This window comes from Notamacropus eugenii, chromosome 3, assembly GCF_028372415.1.
Source record: "Notamacropus eugenii isolate mMacEug1 chromosome 3, mMacEug1.pri_v2, whole genome shotgun sequence".
Lineage (NCBI taxonomy): Eukaryota > Metazoa > Chordata > Mammalia > Diprotodontia > Macropodidae > Notamacropus > Notamacropus eugenii.
The window spans coordinates 220,008,006-220,031,079 of NC_092874.1; the positions used below are offsets into that span (position 1 = coordinate 220,008,006).

At 39.2% G+C, this 23,074-nt stretch overlaps 1 long non-coding RNA gene across 1 annotated transcript; it reads left to right on the forward strand.

Moving 5' to 3' along the window:
- The first annotated feature begins 18 nt into the window (after positions 1–18).
- LOC140533989 (uncharacterized) lies at positions 19–16,632 on the forward strand. Its single transcript, XR_011977131.1, has 3 exons — positions 19–291; positions 1,401–1,569; positions 16,284–16,632. It is a non-coding gene; the product is annotated as an uncharacterized lncRNA (long non-coding RNA).
- The last annotated feature ends 6,442 nt before the right edge of the window (positions 16,633–23,074 follow it).

The window sequence follows — 23,074 nt, forward strand, 5'->3', positions numbered from 1 at the left end:
CCTCCTCTCGCCCTTACTACCTGTGCTGGCCCTGATTGAGGCGTGGTTCTAGAACCCCAGGGCAGGACAGGCTGCGACTGGAAATAAGAAGACCCCTGCTTCCTTTACAGCCCCTCGCCTCTTTTTCAGGAGCCCCTGTGAGCAAGTCTGACCTCAGTTTCTTCATCGGTAAAATGGGTGGCAGTTTAGTGTTAGCTTTGCCTGTCTTACCCATGGTGCAGAAAGAACTTTTTTTGGTAAACTGCAGCAGACTTCCAGTTTCTATTTCAGTTCCTTGGATTTGGGCACTCGGTAAAGTCCTGATTTTGACTCAGCATAGCTTTCTGTTTTGTTTTTACCTACTTGGTTCCCAATCCAAACTACCCCCCAGCTCAGGACAGTCCTTTCATCATGGGCTTGTGTTGGCTCCTTCGCGGGGCGGATCGTGGGCATCTTGGGCATCGTGGGCCTTCCTGTCTGCATACTTTATTTCAAACGTATATAATATGCCACCTTATGTTTGTCATACTTCTCCTAAAAGAGCAAGGATCATGCCTTCTACTTATGGAAGGCAGTGTGGTTTAGAGGAAAGAGTGCTGGGTTTGGATTCAGAGAGCCTGTCTGCAGATCCCTACCTGCCTTTGTGTGAGCTTTGGCGAGTTCAGGCAGCTTCTCTAGACCTCAGTTCCATCACCTGTAAAATGAGTGAGTTGGACTAGTCCCCGTCTAACTCTCAGTCTGTGATTCTGTCATTTTTCTGTGTCCCTGGTGCAAGTGCCTGCACCTAATGGACAATGAATTCCCATTCTGCTTGACCGTTCCATTAGCACTACCCATTTGAGGATGAGAAAGTTTCTGGGGTGGTTTGGTTCTTTCTGACTCAGCACTCCATTCACTATACCATCTAGCTACCTCTACTGTGTTTGCGATTATTTTTCAGTGCAGGAAATTATTACTGAAGTTAAAAGTCTGAAAGAAGTAGTATACTTGAGATTTTTATGTTGATGATACATTATTGTATGGTGTTATAAACAATAGGTTCACCTATTTATTCATCCTTAGTTCTTTAGCTTGTATGTATGATAGTTGGAATTAATTACTTTTAAAATATTGTACAATTCAGACATTTCATTAACTGAGTCAAGACATTCTTCCCCATCTTTTGGGAAAATAAACTTATTCTTTATTATTAAGCTTTTGCTTACTGTACATGTGTTGTTTTAGAATTTTTTTCTGGTTTTAGATATTTTCTCAACTCATTTTAAGTGTTTCAAAAGGTGTGTTGTTGTTTTTTTAATTCTCCTTATTGATTAAATGATCAACATGAGACAGAAAAAAGTGGCCCTGGCCTTGCACAGAAGTAGCAGCAAGCAGAGTCCTGGAAATGAGAAGCTAAGACTACCCAAACCTTGTCTGTACAGGCTGCAAGAAGGACCAAAGGACAAGTCAACTTTGGAGTCTATGCAGTTCTGCAGTTTTTATTCCACTCTGTGGCCACCCAAGCAAACCCCTTCCCTTTCTGGGGCTGATTGCTCCTGCTTTTTCTTGGGCAGGAGGTCATTACAATCAGCTTCCAGGTTCTTTTCTAAGGTAAGTGAACTTATCCACAGCATTCAAAACTTCTCCATTTGCTGTAACCAGTAGTTCCATGAATGGATGGTGTGGTGATGGCTGAGGGAGAGCACCTGTGTTTTCTTGGTGTTAATTGTTAGGCCAAAATTGCACAAATAGCAGAGAATCGATCCATACTTTGTTGCATCTCAGCTTCAGAGGCTGCATTGAGTATATAATCATCAACAAACAGAAAATCATGCACTAACACTCCCTTCACTTTGGTCTTAGCTTGTAGCCTTTTCAAATTGAAGAATTTACCATCATTGTGGTAACTGACCTTGAAGCCATGTTCATCCTCATTCAAAGCATTTGACAGCATGGCTGAACATATCATGCTAAAAAGCATGGGAGCAAGTCTTGTTTCATTCCATTGGAGACTGGGAAATCACCAGAGCTTTGTGCATTATCTAGAACCTGGGCAAGCATGACATCATGAAATTGACATACAATACTGATGAACTTCTCTGGACAACCAAATTTTGACATAATTTTCCATATGTTCTCACAACTAACAGCATCAAAGGCTTTGGTCAGATCTACAAACATTGTATGCAGACCTCTGTTCTGTTCCTGGCATTTCTCCATGGTAGTGTACTTTCCAGGGATATACACAGTGATAGTGAGGTTGACACATGCATTTGCAGAGCTAGCTCAGTGTTTGGGAGGCTCCAAAGGAAAGGAGGAGAGAAGAGGTATTAGGCTAACTACCAAACTGAAGGCATACAGGACTGTTGTGCTGACCTCATTGTTGTATGCCTGTGAAACCTGGACAGTATACCAGTACCATGCCATGGAAACTGAATCACTTCCATTTTAATTGTCTTAGGAAGATTCTGAAGATCACCTGGCAGGATAAGATACCAGACACTGATGTCCTTTCTCAAACTAAACTGCCAAACGCTAAAACTCTACTTCAGAGAGTGCAGCTCCAATCGGCTGGCCATATTGGGTTGTTTGAATGCAAAATGTATGCTTGCCAACAAGACTATTTTATAGAAAACTCACACAGGGCAAGTGTTCACATAGTGGTCAGAAGAAGCGATACAAGGATACTCTCAAGACCTCTGTTAACTTTGTAATTGATTATGTGACATGGAAGACACTGGCACAGGACCACTCAGCATGGCATATCCACATCAGAGAAGGGGCTTTGATGTATGAGCAAAGTAGAATTGAAATAGCTCAAAAGAAATGCAAGATGTGCAAATTTAGAGAATCCCTCCCAAATATTCACATGGACTGTTTGTGCCCTACCTCTTATTAACCCGAGCTCATTTGATCTAATCAGCCACAATCAGACACACTGAAACTTGACTCTAGCATAATGATATTATTTTAGTCCTCTTTGAGAATGAAAGACAACCAACCAACTAGATCTTTCCAACACCCTCTTGACATAGGTATCAAAGAGGAGAATCTAAGCCATAGAATATTAATGATTAGATTATTAATGATTAGATTCATCAAGAACCTTGGACAACCAGAGAGGGTATTTAAACGCTTCTACTTTTTTAATGCCATTTGCAACATAGGTTGTTTCTAGCATAAGTTAGAAACACAACTCCCATAGCTGCCCACTGATAGAATTGTTTAGTAAATTTGACTTACCTAGGTAAGATGACTTTGCACAGTATGAGAAATTTCCTACATTTAGTCATAAATTCCCCTTTTATGTTTCTCTGAAATCTTCCTCACTATTTTCTAATCCTTCAAACCTGAATTTCTAGGGACTAAATGTACATTTTCAAATTGTTTCTCACTAGATTTGTTCTTCCTGGATGTTCCCAGGAAGGCAGCATAGTGAAGTGGGACATAAGCTAGATTTGGAGAAGGAGATGGGCTTAGTTATTGCCTACTTGTGTAACCTAGGGCAACTCAGTCTCCCTGGAGCCCAGTATTCTCATCTATAAAATGAAGAGGTTGGGTTAGATGAGCTCTGTATTTCCTTCCAGCTCTAAATTGGTGATTCTCTGAAACCCTGCCATCAAACAGGTCTATCTCTAAGTATTTAGGAGAGTTTTCAAAAGTATAAATTACAACGTAAATATCCTCCCCGGTGAGAAAGTCCTCACTTTAAACTTTCTCAAAGGGATGGTCTTAACATGCAAAACATATAGACTTTAATTAAAAGTATGTACAATTTAATTAAACCAACATCACGTGGTAGAAAATCTAGAATGAAAAACAAGATAAACAAGGCAAGTAGTATTTTACTCCAATTCAGGCACTTTTCTCTGTTATGTAGTATCCTACCAAGTAGTAACAATAGTTGCCAAAACTTTCCCCTAAGTTCTAGAGCATAATTAACCTAATTCTAGAGACAAGAGACTTGAGACGCAGAGTAAAGTCTGAAGTTTTGTGAATACAGTGCCCTCTTTTGTATTGGATCCCATCACTGGATGGTGCCAGAACCTGGCACAAGACTACTATTTTCATTGGAACTCTACCCATTGCTTCCAAACCAGGAATCTCCCCAGAAAGGACCAGAAAGGTACTCAATATTCAATGTAGATCAGGTATGGGAGAGGAATTTTTTTCCTCTACAGGAAAGAAATGCTTAAAACATAAGACTCACAAGCACACAATGACAAACAATAGTAACTCATAACTCTTCATACTCTCCCAGGAGTTTTATGCTTGAAATATTAAAACACAAAGCATTTTGTAAGACTGCTGAAGGGCCATTTCACTCTCACTTGGGCTGTGAATTGTCCGTATCTTTTGTCAAGTCACTTCGCATCTTGGGCTCGTTCTTCTGGGAGTGGTCTTCTCTGAGAAGGGTATAGTTGCAGAAAACTGCTGCTTCCAGTAAGTCCTTATTGAAGAATGTAGAATTTCCCTATATAACCCCTCCTGAAAAGCCTATCTCTTTAGCTTTTATATTCCGCTGGGGTGGGGCGGTGCAGGGGACACAAATAGAAGTGACAACTGGAGCCAACAGGTGCTCGTTGCCATTTACGAACAGCTGCCATAGCTGGCGGAGGAGTGAGGTGGGGCAGAAAGAGAAAGTGAGGAGGGGAGAAGTCGGTAGGGCAGAAAAGAGGCCCATCCTTCCTTTTAGAAAGTCCAACAGTCTCATAGAGTCCCCATTATGTTCAGCAAATGGGAACAGAGGAAGCATCAAAGGGCAAGGAGGCACTCCTTTTAATTTCTGCTCAGTCATCCACTCTTCTTGGCTCACTGGCCAATTCTTTTTAACATAGTGCCTGTCATGGAGATAGAACCAAAGATTGTTTCATCATCCTGAAGACAAATCCTTCAGCACTGAGCACTTATGTCCCCTAAAAGTAACCAGGAAGGCTCTGAGCATGGTCTGTAGTATATGCTCTAATCGAACCCCTGCCTCATTTCTCTTAGGTCTCTGGCTTTATTTTCTTCTGTTGTGTTTTTGAAACATTCATTGTAGAAAGAGAAGAGGCTTCCATCTGTTTATAGAAAATCTGAGTTAGTAACAGAGTTCACCAAACAAAAATATAAAAAAGATGAGACTTCTTTAAAGAGAGTATCTTTGAGGCTGCTGCTGAATGTCATATAGATGGTATCGATAAGGGAGCATTAGACTAGGAGTCAAGAGCTTCAGTTCTATAACTGACACATTGATCTTTTATAAACTAACCTTTCTTGGCTTCAATTTCCTTTTCTATAAAATAATGGGATACAGAATGATCTCCAAGGTCTCTTCCAGTTTTAAAATATCTATGACATTTTTCTTTCTCACAGGGTCAAAGAACCTCTGCTTCCCAAAAGTTTATGCTCAGTTCAAGTGAGATCTATGTGGATATGGTCACAGTAATGGGGCTACAAAGAAAGATTACTTCTGAGAAAGCCCAATGTAAGCTCTAGAGAGAGTATTGTCCTTGGACAGCCTAGTCTCCCCTCTTCTCCATCATATTTTCCAGGGAGATATGTGACTTTCTAAACCAGGTTAGAGGTAGTGATGATCCTCACTTTAAGTTTCCAGAACACATAATTCATAAAACTGTACTACCTTAAGATCTGCTGTTTTGCAAAGAGGGTTTGTCCCATCAACTGTAGCTTTCTGAATTCCTGAAACTATTCTGAAAACCTGATACATTCCTATGCAACTTATCTACTACTTTTTCATTCATTTCAAGAGAGAGTAGTCCTCCATATCAGAGAAACTCTCCAAAATTATACTTGGTTGGGAACATGCAAGCAAGGAACACCAGTGATGGAGAGTGAGAGAATGAACATTTGTCTCTCCTTTAACCTAGCAAAACAATTTTTTTATGTTTCATTCCCTCTCTCCTGATCTGTGGTGCCCACTGTTCCTAACACCTAAATACCCCCCCCCCCAAAATAAAACAAGCTTCTTCTATTCACCCTCTTCCTTACTGTTAAAATACCCTTTTCAGCTTTGGAACCATGCACAAAGAAAGGTTCAGTCTTGGGGGATCCTGACCCCTGAAGAAAGTGGGGAGACTTTCTCAAACTGTGTACCTCTACCTCCATGTTAAAGGCAAGAAAAATCTCATTAAACTTAGATCTGGCTCATTTATATGGTCTTCTCAAAGCAGCAGCATTCCTCATCCCACCCCTACTGTCTCTTCTTGATACAAGAAACTCACAAATACAAATTAAGAAAGACTTTAGGGGGCGGAGCCAAGATGGCAGACTAGAAAGACACACTTATGCAGGTCTCCCCCCACAGCCCATAAAATACCTGTAGAGAGGGACTCTCAACAAATTTTGGAGCAGCAGAAGTGGAGAACAACACAGTGGAGGAGATTTCCAGCCCACGGTGACCTGAAAGGCCCACGGTGACCTGAAAGGCCCACAGAAACGTCGGTTGCACCAGACGTGGAGCTGAGGGCACAGCCCAACCCAGCCTTGGCCAATTGACGCGGAACAATGAGACTCCGGGAGGAGGACACCTCGGGGGCGGAATCTCCAGTCCCAGCAGCAGGTCCTCAGATCCCTCAACCCACAGGTGCCAGAGGTCAGTGACGGGATTTTATCAGCTGGCCAGGAAGGGAGAAGGACCTTCCCATAGCTCTGGCAGCAGGCAGTGGTCACAGAGGCAGCACAGCAGCCCATATGGAAGCTCCATTGTTGGAGCGTAAAAACCCCTAGGGACACTGAAGAGCTGAGTCTTACCTCAGCCCTGGGTGGAGGCTCTGGCAGAGCTGGTCTTTGTCTCACACTGAATGGCGGCCCTGCTCATCCAGCTTATCTGAAAATCAGCCCCCAGTGCTGACTTGGCAGAACTGGAGGCCAGGTGGCTGTGGAGAGGTAAATGTTAAGATTCTGGGCACAAAAATCCCTCTCTGCATCCAGACCAGTACACGCTTGATTGTGCCCCCTTGGAGGAACTGAGATCTCACAGATTCCCAGAATATATCCTACTCTTGACAAAGGACCCAAAAGTCAAGTAACTGGTTGGCAAAATGCCCAAAAAAGGGGAAGAAAATAAGACCATAGAAGGTTACTTTCTTGGTGAACAGATATCTCCCCCCATCCTTTCTGATGAGGAAGAACAATGCTTACCATCAGGGAAAGACATAGAAGTCAAGTCTTCTGTATCCCAAACATCCAAAACAAATATTCAATGGTCTCAGGCCATGGAAGAGCTCAAAAAGGAATTTGAAAATCAAGGGAGAGAGGTGGAGGAAAAACTGGGAACAGAAATGAGAGAGATGCAAGAAAAGCATGAAAAGCAGGTCAACACCTTGCTAAAGGAGACCCAAAAAAATGCTGAAGAAAATAACACCTTTAAAAATAAGCTAACTCAATTGGCAAAAGAGGTTCAAAAAGCCAATGAGGAGAAGAATGCTTTCAAAAGCAGAATTAGCCAAATGGAAAAGGAGGTCCAAAAGCTCACTGAAGAAAACAGTTCTTTAAAAATTAGAATGGAACAAATGGAGGCTAATGACTTTATGAGAAACCAAGAAATCATAAAACAAAACCAAAAGAATGAAAAAATGGAAGATAATGTGAAATATCTCATTGGAAAAACAACTGACCTGGAAAATAGATCAAGGAGAGACAATTTAAAAATTATGGGACTACCTGAAAGCCATGATCAAAAAAAAGAGCCTAGACATCATCTTTCATGAAATTATCAAGGAAAATTGCCCTGATATTCTAGAACCATAGGGCAAAATAAATATTGAAAGAATCCACTGATCACCTCCTGAAAGAGATCCAAAAAGAGAAACTCCTAGGAACATTGTGGCCAAATTCCAGAATTCCCTGGTCAAGGAGAAAATATTGCAAGCAACTAGAAAGAAACAATTCAAGTATTGTGGAAATACAATCAGGATAACACAATATCTAGCAGCTTCTACATTAAGGGATCGAAGGGCATGGAGTACGATATTCCAGAAGTCAAAGGAACTAGGACTAAAACCAAGAATCACCTACCCAGAAAAACTGAGTATAATACTTCAGGGGGAAAAAATGGTCTTTCAGTGAAATCGAGGACTTTCAAGCATTCTTGATGAAAAGACCAGAGCTGAAAAGAAAATTTGACCTTCAAACACAAGAATCAAGAAAAGCATGAAAAGGTAAACAGCAAAGAGAAGTGAAGGGACTTACTAAAGTTGAACTGTTTACATTCCTACATGGAAAGACAATATTTGTAACTCTTGAAACTTTTCAGTATCTGGGCAGTTGGTGGAGAGAGACAGAGAGCACAGAGTGAATTGAATAGGAGGGGATCATATCTTAAAAAAATGAAATTAAGGGATGAGAGAGAAATATATTGGGAGGAGAAAGGAAGAAATGGAATGGGGCAAATTATCTCTCATAAAAGAGGCAAGAAAAAGACTTTTCAGTGGAGGGAAAAAGAGGGGAGGTGAGAGAAAAACATGAAGCTTACTCTCATCACATTCGACTAAAGGAAGGAATAAAATGCACACTCATTTTGGTATGAAAACGTATCTTACAATACAGGAAAGTGGGGGAGAAGGGGATAAGCAGGGTGGGGAGGGATGATGGAAGGAAGGGCAGTGGGAGGAGGGAGCAATTTAAAGTCAACACTCTTGGGGAGGAACAGGATCAAAAGAGAGAATAGAAGCAATGGGGGGCAGGATAGGATGGAGGGAAATATAGTTAGTCTTACACAACACAACTATTATGGAAGTCATTTTCAAAACTACACAGATATGGCCTATATTGAATTCCTTGCCTTCCCAAAGGGAATGGGAGGGGAGGGAGGGATGAAGAGAAGTTGGAACTCAAAGTTTTAGGAACAACTGTCAAGTATTGTTCTTGCTACTAGGAAATAAGAAATACAGGTAATGGGATATAGAAAGTTATCTGGCCCTACAGGACAAAAGAGAAGATGGGGACAAGGGAAGGGAGGGATGTTAGAAGAGAGGGCAGATTGGTGATAGGGGCAATTAGAATGCTTGGCATTTTGGGGTGGGGGGAGGGGAGAAATGGGGAGAAAATTTGGAACCCCAAATTTTGTGAAAATGAATGTTAATAGTTAAATAAATAAATTTTAAAAAAAAGAAAGACTTTGACAGAAGTAACTTATAAATACTGTTACAGTCTCCAAGGAAGTTGGGACTTAACATCAAATCATGAAGCAGCTTGTGAGAGTGCTAAATTGGCATTTTACATTTTAGCTCTGCACTGTCTAAACAGTTTCCATGAGATCTATGTCATGTCCAGTCAGGCTTGGCTTCGGTTCATACCACTGCTGGAGGCAATCTTCTTTGCTGAGAAGTGTAGGATTGCAAAGCACTTTTCCTGTTGTAAGTTCTGAGGGGCCCATGAGCTCTACAGAAAGAGAAAAGGAATAAGGAGACAAACTAGGATCTCTGAAACTCACAAGACTGCCTCCAAGACTGGATGTGTCCATCTCAGGATTCCTGTTTGGTCACGTATTCTCAGGGAAGGAACACAAGAGGCAGCTAGAGCCCAAGGCCTATAACCTCACCCAAGTCAACACATGTATTTTAGATGCCATGAGCTCACAATTTCCATGCTGTCAGAGTGAAGAAGGAAAAGTCGTTCCTTTAATCTTGTGAGCTGACCAGGGAAGAACTACTTGCCACACATTTTGGAAAGTTAATGGAAAGTTAATAGGAGAGACAGAGAGGCATATGTCTCATTTTTTAAACTGATGCAATACCCTACCCTTATAGCAGGATGGAGCATAAAGAAAAAACCAAGAGACACTCAGGGATGTTGGCTGCAACATCTCAAAAGCACCAAATCATTCAGTGGTGAGCCCTGGAAGTTGTCAGGGAGCCCAGTACACTCTCCACTGGTTGGCCCTTGCAGGTCCATCCCTATGTCTAATACATTGGATTTACTCCAATCTGACCCTCATTTCTCATATGAATGGAAATATTTACTCAAGGGTTAAGTAACCAGAATCATTGGGGTAGTTCTTGACATGACTGCAAGTACTTAAGTTGAGAAATATAAATCTTGGAAGACTTCTTTGAGGAGGGAAATATTGAGCAAATTTTTGAAGAGGACTAAGGAGATTTGGGGAAATGAAAAGCTGTGAATGGGAAATTGGACACGGAGACAGGGAAAAGTTTGGTTTGCTTCAGAGGCATGAGTTAAACCAAGCAGGCTGCAGACACTATGAGCCAAGTTTCTTCTACACTCATATCCTCTAAAATTGCCTGAAAAAACCTTTGCTTGCTTATAAAACATTCCATTGGAGCTATCATGGAATTCACAAATGTAAGATAACTAGTCTGGATAGCATATTTGTTCATGTCTGGAAGATTGAAAGTTCTTACTATTACATATGAAAAATTAGCATCCATGTACATATCACTAATATAGATGTAGTTGCATGTGGTTTTCCCCCCCAATTCTTTATGTTTATATTACATATAATCCTAAGTATTTGCACATTTACTATTTCTTGGCAGACTGGGAGCTCTCCCAGGGCAAGGGCTATCTCTCTTTTTTTTTTCCCCTCCCCACCCCTTGCTCCACCGTGTCCTGCACCCAGGATCTAAACACAAGATTTCATTTCAGAGTGTTGACTGACAGTGTGACTGGTGTTTCTGTTTTCATGCCTGACACTGAGCACGACCTAGAAATCTGATAATGATGTTTTGCTTGTCACCATTGCTTTTATAACTGTTTGACGAGAATTAGTACCCATCTTCCTCTGATGACTGTCTCTGGCTGATATCCCACGTTCTGAATTACAAGCTGAGTTTCTTGCCATGTGAGCCCTGTGTACCTAATGGCCCTAAGATTTCTTAGGTTTTTTTCTTCAACCGGCTACCTCAAAACTTCTTTCTCTGCCCTGAGTATGGTTATGTGGACTAAGAAACTACAGAAAAAGTATGCTTTCTTTGCATCTACAGTGACTTACTTCTTGGAATCTTACTGTCATCCAGAAATTAACAAAGTAGACTGTCTATTACCATTTCCTCCCTCAGTGGCATTACCTTGTTCTTCCATAGGAAGCCTGACCTTTGACCATGACTGATTGTCCATGTTACTTCTTCTAGAAGAAGAAAATTTTAATCAAAAAAAAAAAAAAAAAAAGCAGAGGGGGGCTTCTTCCAAATGAGCATTTCTCAATTCCTAAGACAAAAGCAGAGAAAAAGAAAGCAAGAGTCTAGTGGCAGTTTGAAGCTCTGTAAGTGATAAACACAAGGGGAAAGGTTGTAACAGGGGTGATTAGCAGAGGCACTCCCTAACCCCCTCAAACCCAAAGGACTAGGGAACTTCCCATGGGGCTGAACATACTCTAGGCTATGTGAAGCACAACCTCTAATTGGCTGTTTGGTTCCCCAGACTGGTATGGAACTGAAGATGATTGGCTACTCAGCTAAGAAGAGTTACCCCCTTAGTTTTATAAGATGATAAGGAGGCTACTACTTTTTGAGCGCTGCCAGGCCTCACTTGGACTTTCAGCAAGAGGAAAGTAGAATTTCTGTCCCTTTTCCTCTGTCCCAGTGGCAATGGAAGCTAATCTCACAGGGCAGCAAGAACATAGGCTTACCTAAGTGAGCCTGAGACTGGTCCTCAAATCCCTGGTCAAGTCCTGTGTTTTGAATTTCCTGACCACAGGGAATCCTGAGAAATGGACACTTCCAGTTCTGGTGTAACCTCAGGCGTTCAAAAGGAAATGGTCACTGACAGGCTTATCCTGAACCGAGAAGGACTAAAAAGACATGCCTAGCTGGTCAAAAAATCTGGATCCACAAAAAGGTGCTTAGACAGGACAGGCCTGAAGTGAAAATGGAGTGTCTGTTCAGTAGTCCTACAAAGTACCTTTATTTTCAAGGAGATTATAATGATAGTGAGGTTATTATTTTATATTAAGAATTTGATAGTACACACTTATGAGTCTTTTGTGTCTTAAATTTTGTTGTTTTTGTTGAGGAGGAAATAGTTGTTCTATACCCAATATCTACTTTATACATTGAATTCATTTTGTAAAAGGGACCCTTGTAAGTTCTTTTGGAGAAAACCTATACATGAACCATACTTATTTTCTTTTTGAGATTTTCCTCAGAGTTTTAACTTGAAGAGGGGGGGAATAACTAGCTGAAGGGTGTAAGAAAAGCCTGTCTCCTCTCTTTGGGGGTCAGGTGACCCCAGGCTCTGGGTGAATCTAGAGCAGAGCTCCTTGTTGGAGTGCCCCTTTACCCTGGCCATGGGTGACAAAGGGAGCATTCAGAAACCTTTGGAAAGAATGAATACTTAAGTGACAAGCGGATGAAAAATGAAAAAGCCTTACCTAAATAATTGCCTCAGTGATCTTTCCCTTTTTTGGGGGAAGGGGTCTGTCAGCTCTTATCTCTCCAGTCTGTATGTACTACATTAACTCACATGTTGCTTTAGAACTGTACCCTAGGTATTTGATAAATACACAAATGTCTATATTCTACTGTTTTTCTGTGGCTCATGGTGCCTAGCATACTACACAGTACACAAGAGGCCCTTGATAAATATCACCTGAATGGAATTGAACTGAAATGAACTGAATTAAACAAACCTGCCAAAGCCAAATTATTTGAATTATTGTTTTTTCTGTACTCTGACTCTGAAAAAGGTGGGGAGGAAGTTTAGAAAGAACAACCTTAAAGGATGGTTTGGAAATGAAGCAAAGGGAGAAAAAGAGTAAAATCCAAAGGAGACATAACTTAGAACTCATTAAGCCCTTTACACTGCGAAGCCTTGTTCTGTAGCAAAGGAATAAGCAGTTCTGAGGAGGAAGGAATAGTGTTTATTAGCAGCAGGGATATTTTTCCAAGACATGTCATCAGGGGGAAACAGCAGTTTCTTTCAGTGTCTGTCCCAGACTAGACATGCCCTCAATTTTCAAACACTGCTCTTTTTTTTTGCTACTTTTTCCAGGGCTTAAGAAAATTTATGATTAAGAAAAAACTGTTAAAGGCCAACTTTTCATCAATACTCTACAAAGATATGCAGATATATACATATTAACTCAAATATATATATATGATTTTGATGTTACAAAATATATATGTATGTGAATAAAAATATAGTGATGCAGTACTTTTCATCTACACCAACCCCTATTCTGCTACTAGCTCCCCTTAGTTATTCCTCCCTTTGCAGATTCATAGGCAGTCTAATGAGTGTGCTCTGAATTGCTAGTATAAGAAATGAACAAATTTGCAAAAACTGTAAACTGCTTGTTCCCTATCCCAATAAATACTGAGGAAATCTCTTCTTCCATGGGGTAGTTTCCTCTCTACAATTTCAAACTACAAAACTTATAGACTTAGGCAGAATCACGATCAATAGCCATGTAATTTATTAGCAGTATCAGGTTACTTAAAAACTCGTGTTTGTCCTTTGTTTCCGAAGAAGACCATGACATTAGGGAAATGACGACATGACTTTCAGTTGACTTTGATTTGAGTGAGGGAGGACTGTGCAAGGTCACCAGCCTCACTTTCTCCTCCTGAGCCATCTGGATCCAGTGACCAGATATTTTTCAGGGTGACTAGAGATGGCCCAGGATGTAATGGGGGACCCTTGCCACTTAAAAAAACTCAGACATTGAAATACCCTCCCAACAACTCTAACAGGGCTTGAAATTTAAACTTTGGGGAAAGTTGGGAGAAGAAGGGAGCTGATGTCTAGACTTGGTTCTCACTAACTGGGACAACAGATATTCTCCCCCTACTGTGGTTAAGCAAACTTGCTTTTAAAAGTGTTATGTGGATTATAAGTGTTTCAACTCATTCCAGTTTCAGGCCCTAACCTACCAGAGGACAGACCTGAGTCAAACCTAGTCCATTAAAGTTGGTAGTAGAAATGTGATGGCATGCTGGCTTACATTTTAGTCAAAATGAGGGAAAGAGCTATGATACAAGGAACACAGAGTGATCAGATGGCTGAATATGGCAATATGTGGTAAGGGCCCTTTCTGCAGTGTATAGAGTCTTCTCAGTGAAACAGAGAGAAGGCCCCCACTGACATGGAGTGATTAACATAGTGGGTGCTGGAGGAAGTCAAAGAAAATGCCAGATTTACCATTTCCTGGTTATTATTAACCATCACAGAGAATCCAAATTAACAGCATAAGAAAGCTGCCTGTCCTAATGCATTCAGCAGCCAAAAGAGCTCTTTCTTAGTTTTTAAGGACTGTACTATGGAAGCAGAACAGCACTAGTAAAAAGGGCATTGCTTATAGATGTGAAGTCTGGTAGACTTCAGGTAGGAAATGATAGGTAGGAAGTGAAGACCGACTGATGGCAAAAATGAGAATGAGACTTGGTAACCAATGGTAAGAAAGTACAGAACTTATTCTATTAATGTCCCCCAGAATGAAATTTTCTTCTTATGAGAAAAAAAAAACTTTTCCCACCAAGCATCTGGAAAGATTGCAAGAGAAGTTCAAACAGCAACTTTATCATTCGCTCAAGCAGTGATTGTGGAGGGTTTGGTCCAAATGAGCCAATTCAGAGACCTCAGCAAATTACCATCAGTTTAGGGAACTCCCAGAAGACTTACTTTTGCAGTCAGTTAAACCAGTTAGATACCCTTGATGGAAACCATCCTTTGATCCTGTTTGGTAGCTAAGATGGACATATCCAGTCCCCATAAAGATGGATTCTATTGTAGGCAACTCCCCAAAGGGATTCAGAAAAGAAGGAACTAAAATTTCCAAAGAAAAAGGGTTTGAAAAATTGGATTTATTGTCACAGCATAGCCTGTCAGGCCCTATGACCAGCCTGAGCTACCTTCTGTTAGATCTCTCCTTTTGGAGCTGATTTCATTCTCAATAACTGTGACAACTACATATCCTTTTGGGTTGAGCTCTGCTTAAATTGCATCAGGCTATTAAAGGTAGCAGAGCTCCTACTTCTCACTTGCTTCAATCAATCAATCAATATTTCTTGTTGTTGTTCTTCAGTCATTTCAGTTGTTTCCAACTCTTTGTGATCCTTTGGAGGGTTTCTTGACAAAGATACTGGAGTGGTTTGCTATTTCCTTCTCCAGCTCATTTTACAGATGAGGAAACTGAGGCAAACAGGGTTGAGTGACTTACCAAGGGTCAGACACCTAGTAAGTGTGGCTGGATTTGAACTCAAGTCATCATCCTGATTCCAGATCTGGTACTCTATCCACCATACCACTTAGCTGCCCACTCTCACATTTATGCTTTTTCTCATTTTTTTTTTTGACTATGGATTTGGACAAATGGAGTTTCTTTGCTCATTACTGTTCATTGTGGAATTGGTATCTGATTGGAAGGGAGTCAAACCTTAGATAAAAAGCTTAGGGTCTTCCTTCTTCCAATTAATGAAACAGCAATTAGAAATTAGACTGAATCTGAAAAAACATTCCCTAGAATAATAATATTTAAGCAAATAGATATAGTTCTAACCTAGTACCCCCCTCTTTCTGAAGAGAGATCAATGGCCAAAGGACTGGCCCCCATCTCCTGCTTCTCCTCCTGGCAAGAACTAAAATGTCCTTTGGAGAAGAAGTGGTGGGGATGATGGAAATGAAGTCAGAGATGTCTATTCTACCTCCTTGTGAGCCACACAATGACACCTCTATGCTATACGTGGAGGACATTACACTTATTACACTAAGCAAACCTTTTGTTAACTTTTGAATAATATATATTCATTTCATTCTAATATCAGACCTAAACTACCAAGTTACTGGCCTAAGTCAGGCCCATGACAGTTCTCTAAAATCTTTGGAAGGCTTCCAAAGTCTCTATAATCCTCTGTTGTTAAACTGTGAAGAATACAGAGAGAAAGAAGACAGAGAAACTTCTAGTTTGTTTTATAAAGAAACATTATAAAGAGAATTCCATGAGGAATCATCTAAAAGAGACTGTTGTCCTCTTGTGGCCAGAGAGCAGCTGAGAGAGGGCAAAAGCCCTCAATTTTCCTTAAGTTGAGTCATTTTTGAATATATGGTATAAGTCCAACTTGATCATAATGAATGACTTGGGGCAGGAGTGGGAATAAATGGCTTTAGTCTTTTTTTTTTTACTAGGATTTTATTTTTAATTTTTAAATCAGTGTTCATTAATAATATCAGCCTATTGTTCACTCTATTATTCTGTAGTTTAATTATTAGGATTGTAAAAGGAGTTTGATAGAATGCTTCCTTATTTTTTGAGAAAAAAATTTATAGGTTGGTTTTTTATTTTTCTTTAATAATTTGATAGAATTCTTCTGTAAATCCATCTGGACCAGGGCTCACCTACTATTTCTGTCTTCTTTCCTTTGAAACAGGACCTTGTGAAGTCTAAAATGCAGCTGGCATCTTCCCCCTCCTGGGTACCCAACCAACAGGGTATTAACTACTGGAGTAGTCATGGTGGAAAAAGCAGCAAAATACCAGCTGGTCAAGAGAAGAAGAGTTGCCCACAGACATAGAAGATACCAGAAAGAAAAGGACACTCCTGACACTGATATAGCTATACTCAGTGAATGCAAAATAGCAAATGAGCAGCCCTGTTGCAAATGCCTCAGTGAGACCTGAATAATAACCTCTTAAATGATTGTAATCATTCTGGGATTCTTTATTACTTAGCATCCCTCTTCCTGTGTGAAAATAAAACTGCCTGTTCCATATCTGATTCATGATTGTACTCTAGGTACCTTTTTTTTTTTTTTTTTTACTTTCTTCAAGGAAGGCCATACCATCTCATCTGTGGGTCCATTCCCTCCCAGAACCCCAAATGCTCTGGGTTTCAGATGCCCAAATGTAGAAGCTCCCATTTCTCTTCTTCCAGAGTAAGGTGTTGTTAATGGAGGCACAAGACTATATAAGAGAAGGTGGTTTCAAAGGGCACTAGATCTTGAGTGCTGGTAAAGGCAAATGTCACTCATACCTTTTGCCTCAGTCGCAGTGGTACCTGTGAATGTAGCCACACCCCCAATTTGCCAGAAAAGAATTCAAGAGCTCCTGAAAAGGGGGATCATATGGCAGCTGTGTGCAGTATTTAAGATCTGAAGTAGATGAGATCTATTAGTCCCAGGAAGTTTGGAGACTGGAAGAGCAGAGAAGACTGTGACCAGGGAGCAGCTGGGTTACATGGCAGAGACTATTTAATGCAGTGGAAAATAAACATCATTTTTCACAGTAGGTATGTGGGTCTATAGCAGTTTGATAGGATAGCTAGTAGATGCTACTTCCCCTATTAAGTACAGTGGCTGAAGAACATCTTTCACCTACCTCCTTCCTTTCCTCATTTTGTTGTAGGCAGACCTGAAAAACAGCAACTACAATCATATTTTAAAGGTATTTTGTAAGCCTGATTCTCTTTAAAAATTAATTTGTTCCCATTGTCTATGAGTATGTCATCACTTGGAATCAAACTATTCATGGAAGGAGTCTTAAAGGATTTTGTATTTCACAAACTAAGACCCTGCAATTCTGACTGGAGGTTAAGACCTCCCTGGAAGCTGAGTCACATTTTAGCATTATGAATAATCCTACAACTTTTTCAAACCAACCTTAAAATTTGAATTTGGAAGTCTCTTATATTTCTCCTGGAAGATTAAGCCCTTGGAATATGTTACCTGAGAATTATGAGTACAGGTCCTGGAGACTAAACTCTGATAAAAGGTAAAGGAAGTGAGTAGTAAAGGCTACAGCAACACCTAGTGTTACAAAGAGGGAAGTTCATCCATTTTTCTACAATTTTCTTTGGTTTGGGAGTAATTAGCATTCCAATGCTTGACTTTCTTTTGTTTTGCTTTTGTTTTGTTTTGTTTTTTAAAGCAGGACTCCTTGTTTTATTATACAAGCATTCCCCCTCCTCCTTTGCCCCCATACTACAATGGTTTTAATTTTAATCTATTTTTTCTTTCCCTCTGCATTTTTATTTTTACATAATTGTTTATTTATTTTCTTTTATTGCTCAAACTGAATTTTACCCTATGCTGGCTACTTTTGAGGAAGATTACTGTGCACTGATAATTTAATTCTAGTTTTGTACTTATTTGCCTTTTCTTTTGATAGGCTAATTTTATTTTCAGTAAGATGATATATCATTTTTCTCTCCCTCACCAAAATTATCATTTGGATTTTCTTTCACTATTAATTCTGTGAGTTTATTTTTGTTTTTTCTTTTGTTTTAAGATTTCTTCTACTTTCTTTTAGTGAATTATTTTCAAATTAAATTTGTGGGTAACCTGCTATTAGGGGAGGGAGTTAATGCTAGGATCTAAAACCCCATTCAGATTTGGTATTGGAATGAACTGAACAAAGCATTCCAATTAACACAAGGTTTACTTTGTCCTAACACATCAAGGACTTGAAACAAAGATACAATGGAAGTTAGCTTTCTGAATTTAGCCTCCCTCATCTCTGTATAGAAACCGATCTGGTCACAGGAGAAGGCTATGATGACTCACATGATCTTCAGACATTTACTAAGTTGGAAGATTCCATATGAGTGAGACTTTTTATGATCTTAGGGGACAAGGAACATGCATCAAGTCTTGGGGGTGGGAGGCAGCTTTGTTGTCTTTTAAAGAAGATTAATCCCTATTGTAGGGAAACGGGGAAACCCTGGTCATATCATATACCATTTCATGGTGACAAGGTGACAAGGATCAAGAGGACCTTTCACTATGTAAAAATACTTTCAGGGCTTTTACTGGACAGTTTTCCTGACATAGGAAGTACTAAGAAAAAAAAGAAAAAGAAAAAACCTTCAACTCTCCTGCCCATTCTATAGAAAACTTCCCCCTCTTTCCCCATTCAAAGTTATCAAAAGGAAAAAGAAGAAAAAGAAAAAAATGTGGAGGACAAAAGCCAGAAATCTTAGGTTTTTTTCTCCCCTCCCCCCATTTTGCCAGTTTGGGACAGGTTAGATGCCACTCCAGTTAAGTGGGTGCTCTGACTGGCACAAAGAACACAATTAGACAAGCACAGTCCTTAGTTGGGAGACATGTTTTTGGAGGTTTCAGTCCATAAAAATCAGACTAAGTGGAATTTTAGGCAAACATTTCAGGATGGCCAGACCAGAGGTATTAGACTATGAAACTAAAGTTTGTCATGTGTCATTTGTTGTTGTGAAACTGAAGTGGTCATGTTCTATACCACTTTTGGAAAATAATTATTCACCTGTTTTTGTGCTTTCATTTATACTAGAGGCATAGGAAAAAGATCATACCATCACCCTTTGTCCAGAGTTACCCATTATGAATTTGTGATGCAATATGGTTTCTTGAAGAAGATACATTGAGCACGAGGCTTCTATTATTAAATGAAAATTATATATTAAAGATCACAACTGTCTCGGTCCTCCAGGTGACATAGCTCTAAGTAAAGAGTTTGTGACTCGGCCAGAGGCTAAACTCTTCAATCTCAGTTCTGGGACTCTGCTTCCTCAGCTAGTCTATTGGGCTGCACTGATGAGATCTGGCTCCTGAAAAATGCTGTTTTGTCAGTTTCACCACTGGCTCACCAAACAATGGATGAGACATATTTTGGTGTTCACTAATAGTATAATGAAGGATACTTGGAGTAAAGGAGGCCCTTGCAAGTGATTCAAGTAAACAAAACTACAACACCAGCAACTGGCATATGAAAGCATCTTGAGGGATGAGGTGGATATAATTTTCATCGGCTCTGATTCCTGGGTGGTAAGCATGGATCTGAATGAGTTTTCTGGGGCTTAGAGATACTAGGATTAGATAATTAAGAGCTCTCATTTTTGGGATCAAGAACAATGGAGAAATAAGAATAAGAAATATCTAGGGCTAGGTTTATCCTATTATTGCTCCAGGAAAGGGAGTGATTCCCTGTCTTGAAGGAATAGGAAGTGGGTGGGCATTTTCCATCAAGGGTGACTTCAAGAGAAGTTCAAACAGAAACCTGAGTCACTAGAGCTCCTGAGGTCATGGTCTAATGGAGTCAATGCTGAGAAGCTCTTGTGTGCTGGGCTTCCGTAGTCTGAGAAAGTTCTTTGAAGACTCTTCAACTAAATGAACTTCATCAATTTAATTTTATAGAATTAGCTAAATTTATTTTTTTATTTTACTTTTGAAAATTTATTTAGTATTTTATTTCCCCCAGTTATATGTAAAAATAAATGTTAACATTCTTTTTAAAAACTTTGAGTTCCAAATTCTCTCCTTTCCTACTTCCTCTCTCCCCTCTCAATTGCTTGAGAAGGCAAGCAATTTGACATGTTGTACTCATGTAGTCATGCAAAACATTTCCATATTAGTGATGTTGTAAAAGAAAACATAGACTCAAAACAAATATACTCAAGAAAAATAAAGTAAAAAAGTATACTTCAATCTGTATTCAGACACCATCAGTTCTTTCTCTGGGAATGGATAGCATTTTTCATAGGTCCTTCAGAATTGTCTTGGATCACTGTATTGCTGAGAATGACTAAGTCATTCACAGCTGATCATCTTATAATATTGCTGTTACTTTGTGCAAAGTATATTTCACTTTGCTTCAGTTCATGTAAGTCTTTGAAAGTTTTTCTGAGAACATCCTACTCATCATTTCTTATAGCACAATAGTATTCCATCATAATTCCATACCACAGTTTATTTAACCATTCCCCAATTGAGGGGCATCCCTTCAATTTATGATTCTTTGATATCAGAAAAGAGGTGCTCTAAATATTTTTGTTTTTTATCTCTTTGGGGATACAGGTCTAGTAGTGGTATTGCTAGGTCAATGGGTATGCATGGTTTTATAGTTCTTTGGGCATAACTCCAAATTGCTCTACAGAATGGTTGAATCAGTTCACAACTCCACCAACAATGCATTAATGTCTCATCTTCTACACATCCTCTCCAATATTTGTCATTTTCCATTTCTGTCCTATTAGCTAATCTAATGTTATGAGGTAATGCTTCAGAATTGTTTTAATTTGCATTTCTCCAATCAATAGTGAGTTAGGACATTTTTCCATATGGCTATAGCTTTGATTACTTCATCTGAAAACACCATCTCTTTTGATCATATATCAACTGGGAAATGACTCTTGTTTTTATAAATTTTATAAATTTGATTCTATGTGTTTGAGAAATGAGGACTATATCAGAGAAACTTGCTTCAAAATATTTTTTCACAGTTACTATTGCTAGCTATATTTCCTCCTTCCTATTTTCCCTCGTTCTATTCTTCCTCTCCTTTCACCCTGTTCCTCCTCAAAAGTGTTTCACTTCTATTTCTTCCCCTAATCTGTCCTCCCTTCCTTCTATCACCCTTCCCCCCTCACTTATCCTCATTCCCTCCTATTTTGCTTTTGGGTAAGATAGATTTCCATAGCCAATTGTGACAGAGTATGTTATTTCCTTTTTGAGCCAATTCTGATAAGACTGAGGTTCATTCACTTCCTCTTTCCTCTCCCCTCTTCCTCTCTTGCCTCTTATGTGAGATAATTTACCCCATTCTACCTCTCCCCTTTCCTTTCTCCCAGTACATTCCTCTCTCAACTCTTAATTTTACTTTTTAGATATCATCCCTTTATATTCAACTCACACTTGTGCCCTCTGTCTATATATTCTCCTTCTAATTATGCTGATAATGAGAAAGTTCTTATGAGTTACAAGTATCACCTTCCCATGTAAGAACATAAACAGTTTAACCTTATTGAATCCCTTATGATTTCTCTTTCCTGTTTACCTTTTTATGCTTCTTTTGCATCTTGTATTCAAAAGTCAAATTTTCTATTCAGTTCTGGTCTTTTCATCAAGAATGCTTGGAAGTCCTCTATTTCACTGAAAATCCATTTTTTCCCCTGAAAGAGTATACTCAGTTTTGCTAGGTAGGTGATTCTTGGTTGTAATTCTAACTCAGGAGTGGAGAACCTTTTCATGTTGGAAGGCTGTATCAATATGTAGCTGTAATCAAATAAGGCTGCATTGAAAAAACTTCAGTTAGATATATTTAAAGATATACATTATTTTGTAAAAAAAAAATCTAACTGCTACACACTTAATAATTTCAAAAAATGAAAAACTTTGTTAATTTCAAAGTTAACTAACCTTTTAATGACTGTGGTTGTGTCTGATTTTTGTTGGAAAACATTTGAATATTTGGTTGCAGCATGGAGGTCTGCAATTTCAATAGATCTGCTAGATGCATATGAGTCATTTATGACCTTCAGGGCATCTTGAGTCCCAGGTAGGATAATATTCACAGAAATAAGTGGTTGAAAAGCAAGAAAGCATTTTTGGGCATTTTCCATATTTCAACAAGATCTTTCTTAGCATCAAACAATGACTTTAAAATGTCATCTACTGAGAGCTCAATTTCTTCTCTAGTTCTTTGGTGTTTAGCCCTTGATGATATCAAGTAGGTGAGGCTGAATGCCAATGTGAGTGTGATGTCATGCTTCTCAAAGTCAGTGAATCTTTCACTGTGTTCTCCAACCAATAGGTCTGTAAAAGCTGCATAGTCTTCAAATGATTCACATATTTCATCCTGCTCATCAATGACCTTTGTTTGCTGGGGAAAATGTTCATATGAAATTTTATTTCGAAGAGGAAGTGTTTTGATAAAAGATAGCTTTTTTTAAATATGCTTGGATTTTTTCCCCACATATCATATATAGACTTAGTTTTACCTTGCAAAGAAATATTCAAGTCATTTTGATTTGACATACAGAAATGCAGCATTTCTATAGAAATCTTCTTTTAATAATTCACATTGCTGATTTTTTTCTTCATAAAACTTAACTATCTGTTCTCACAGAGATAAAATTTTGGCTAACACCAGTGCTTGTGATAGCCAATACATTTTAGAATGATATGGCAAATCCACACTGAACACCACATTGTTAAACTTTAGCATGTTATCAAACTGTTGTTACCATGTTGCATTTGAATGAATATAGGTAACAATACTTATAACTTGTTGCCAAATGCCACTTAAAATTGTAGCTTTGGCAAAGAGATTTTGCTGATGCAAGATACAATAAAAAGAAATGAGAGCATCTGGATGTTAATACTTTTTTTAATCTGTGCAATAAACCCTTCATGTTTTCCTAATATGGAAAGTGCATTGTCTGTACATGCACTCACTAATTCACCAAATTCGG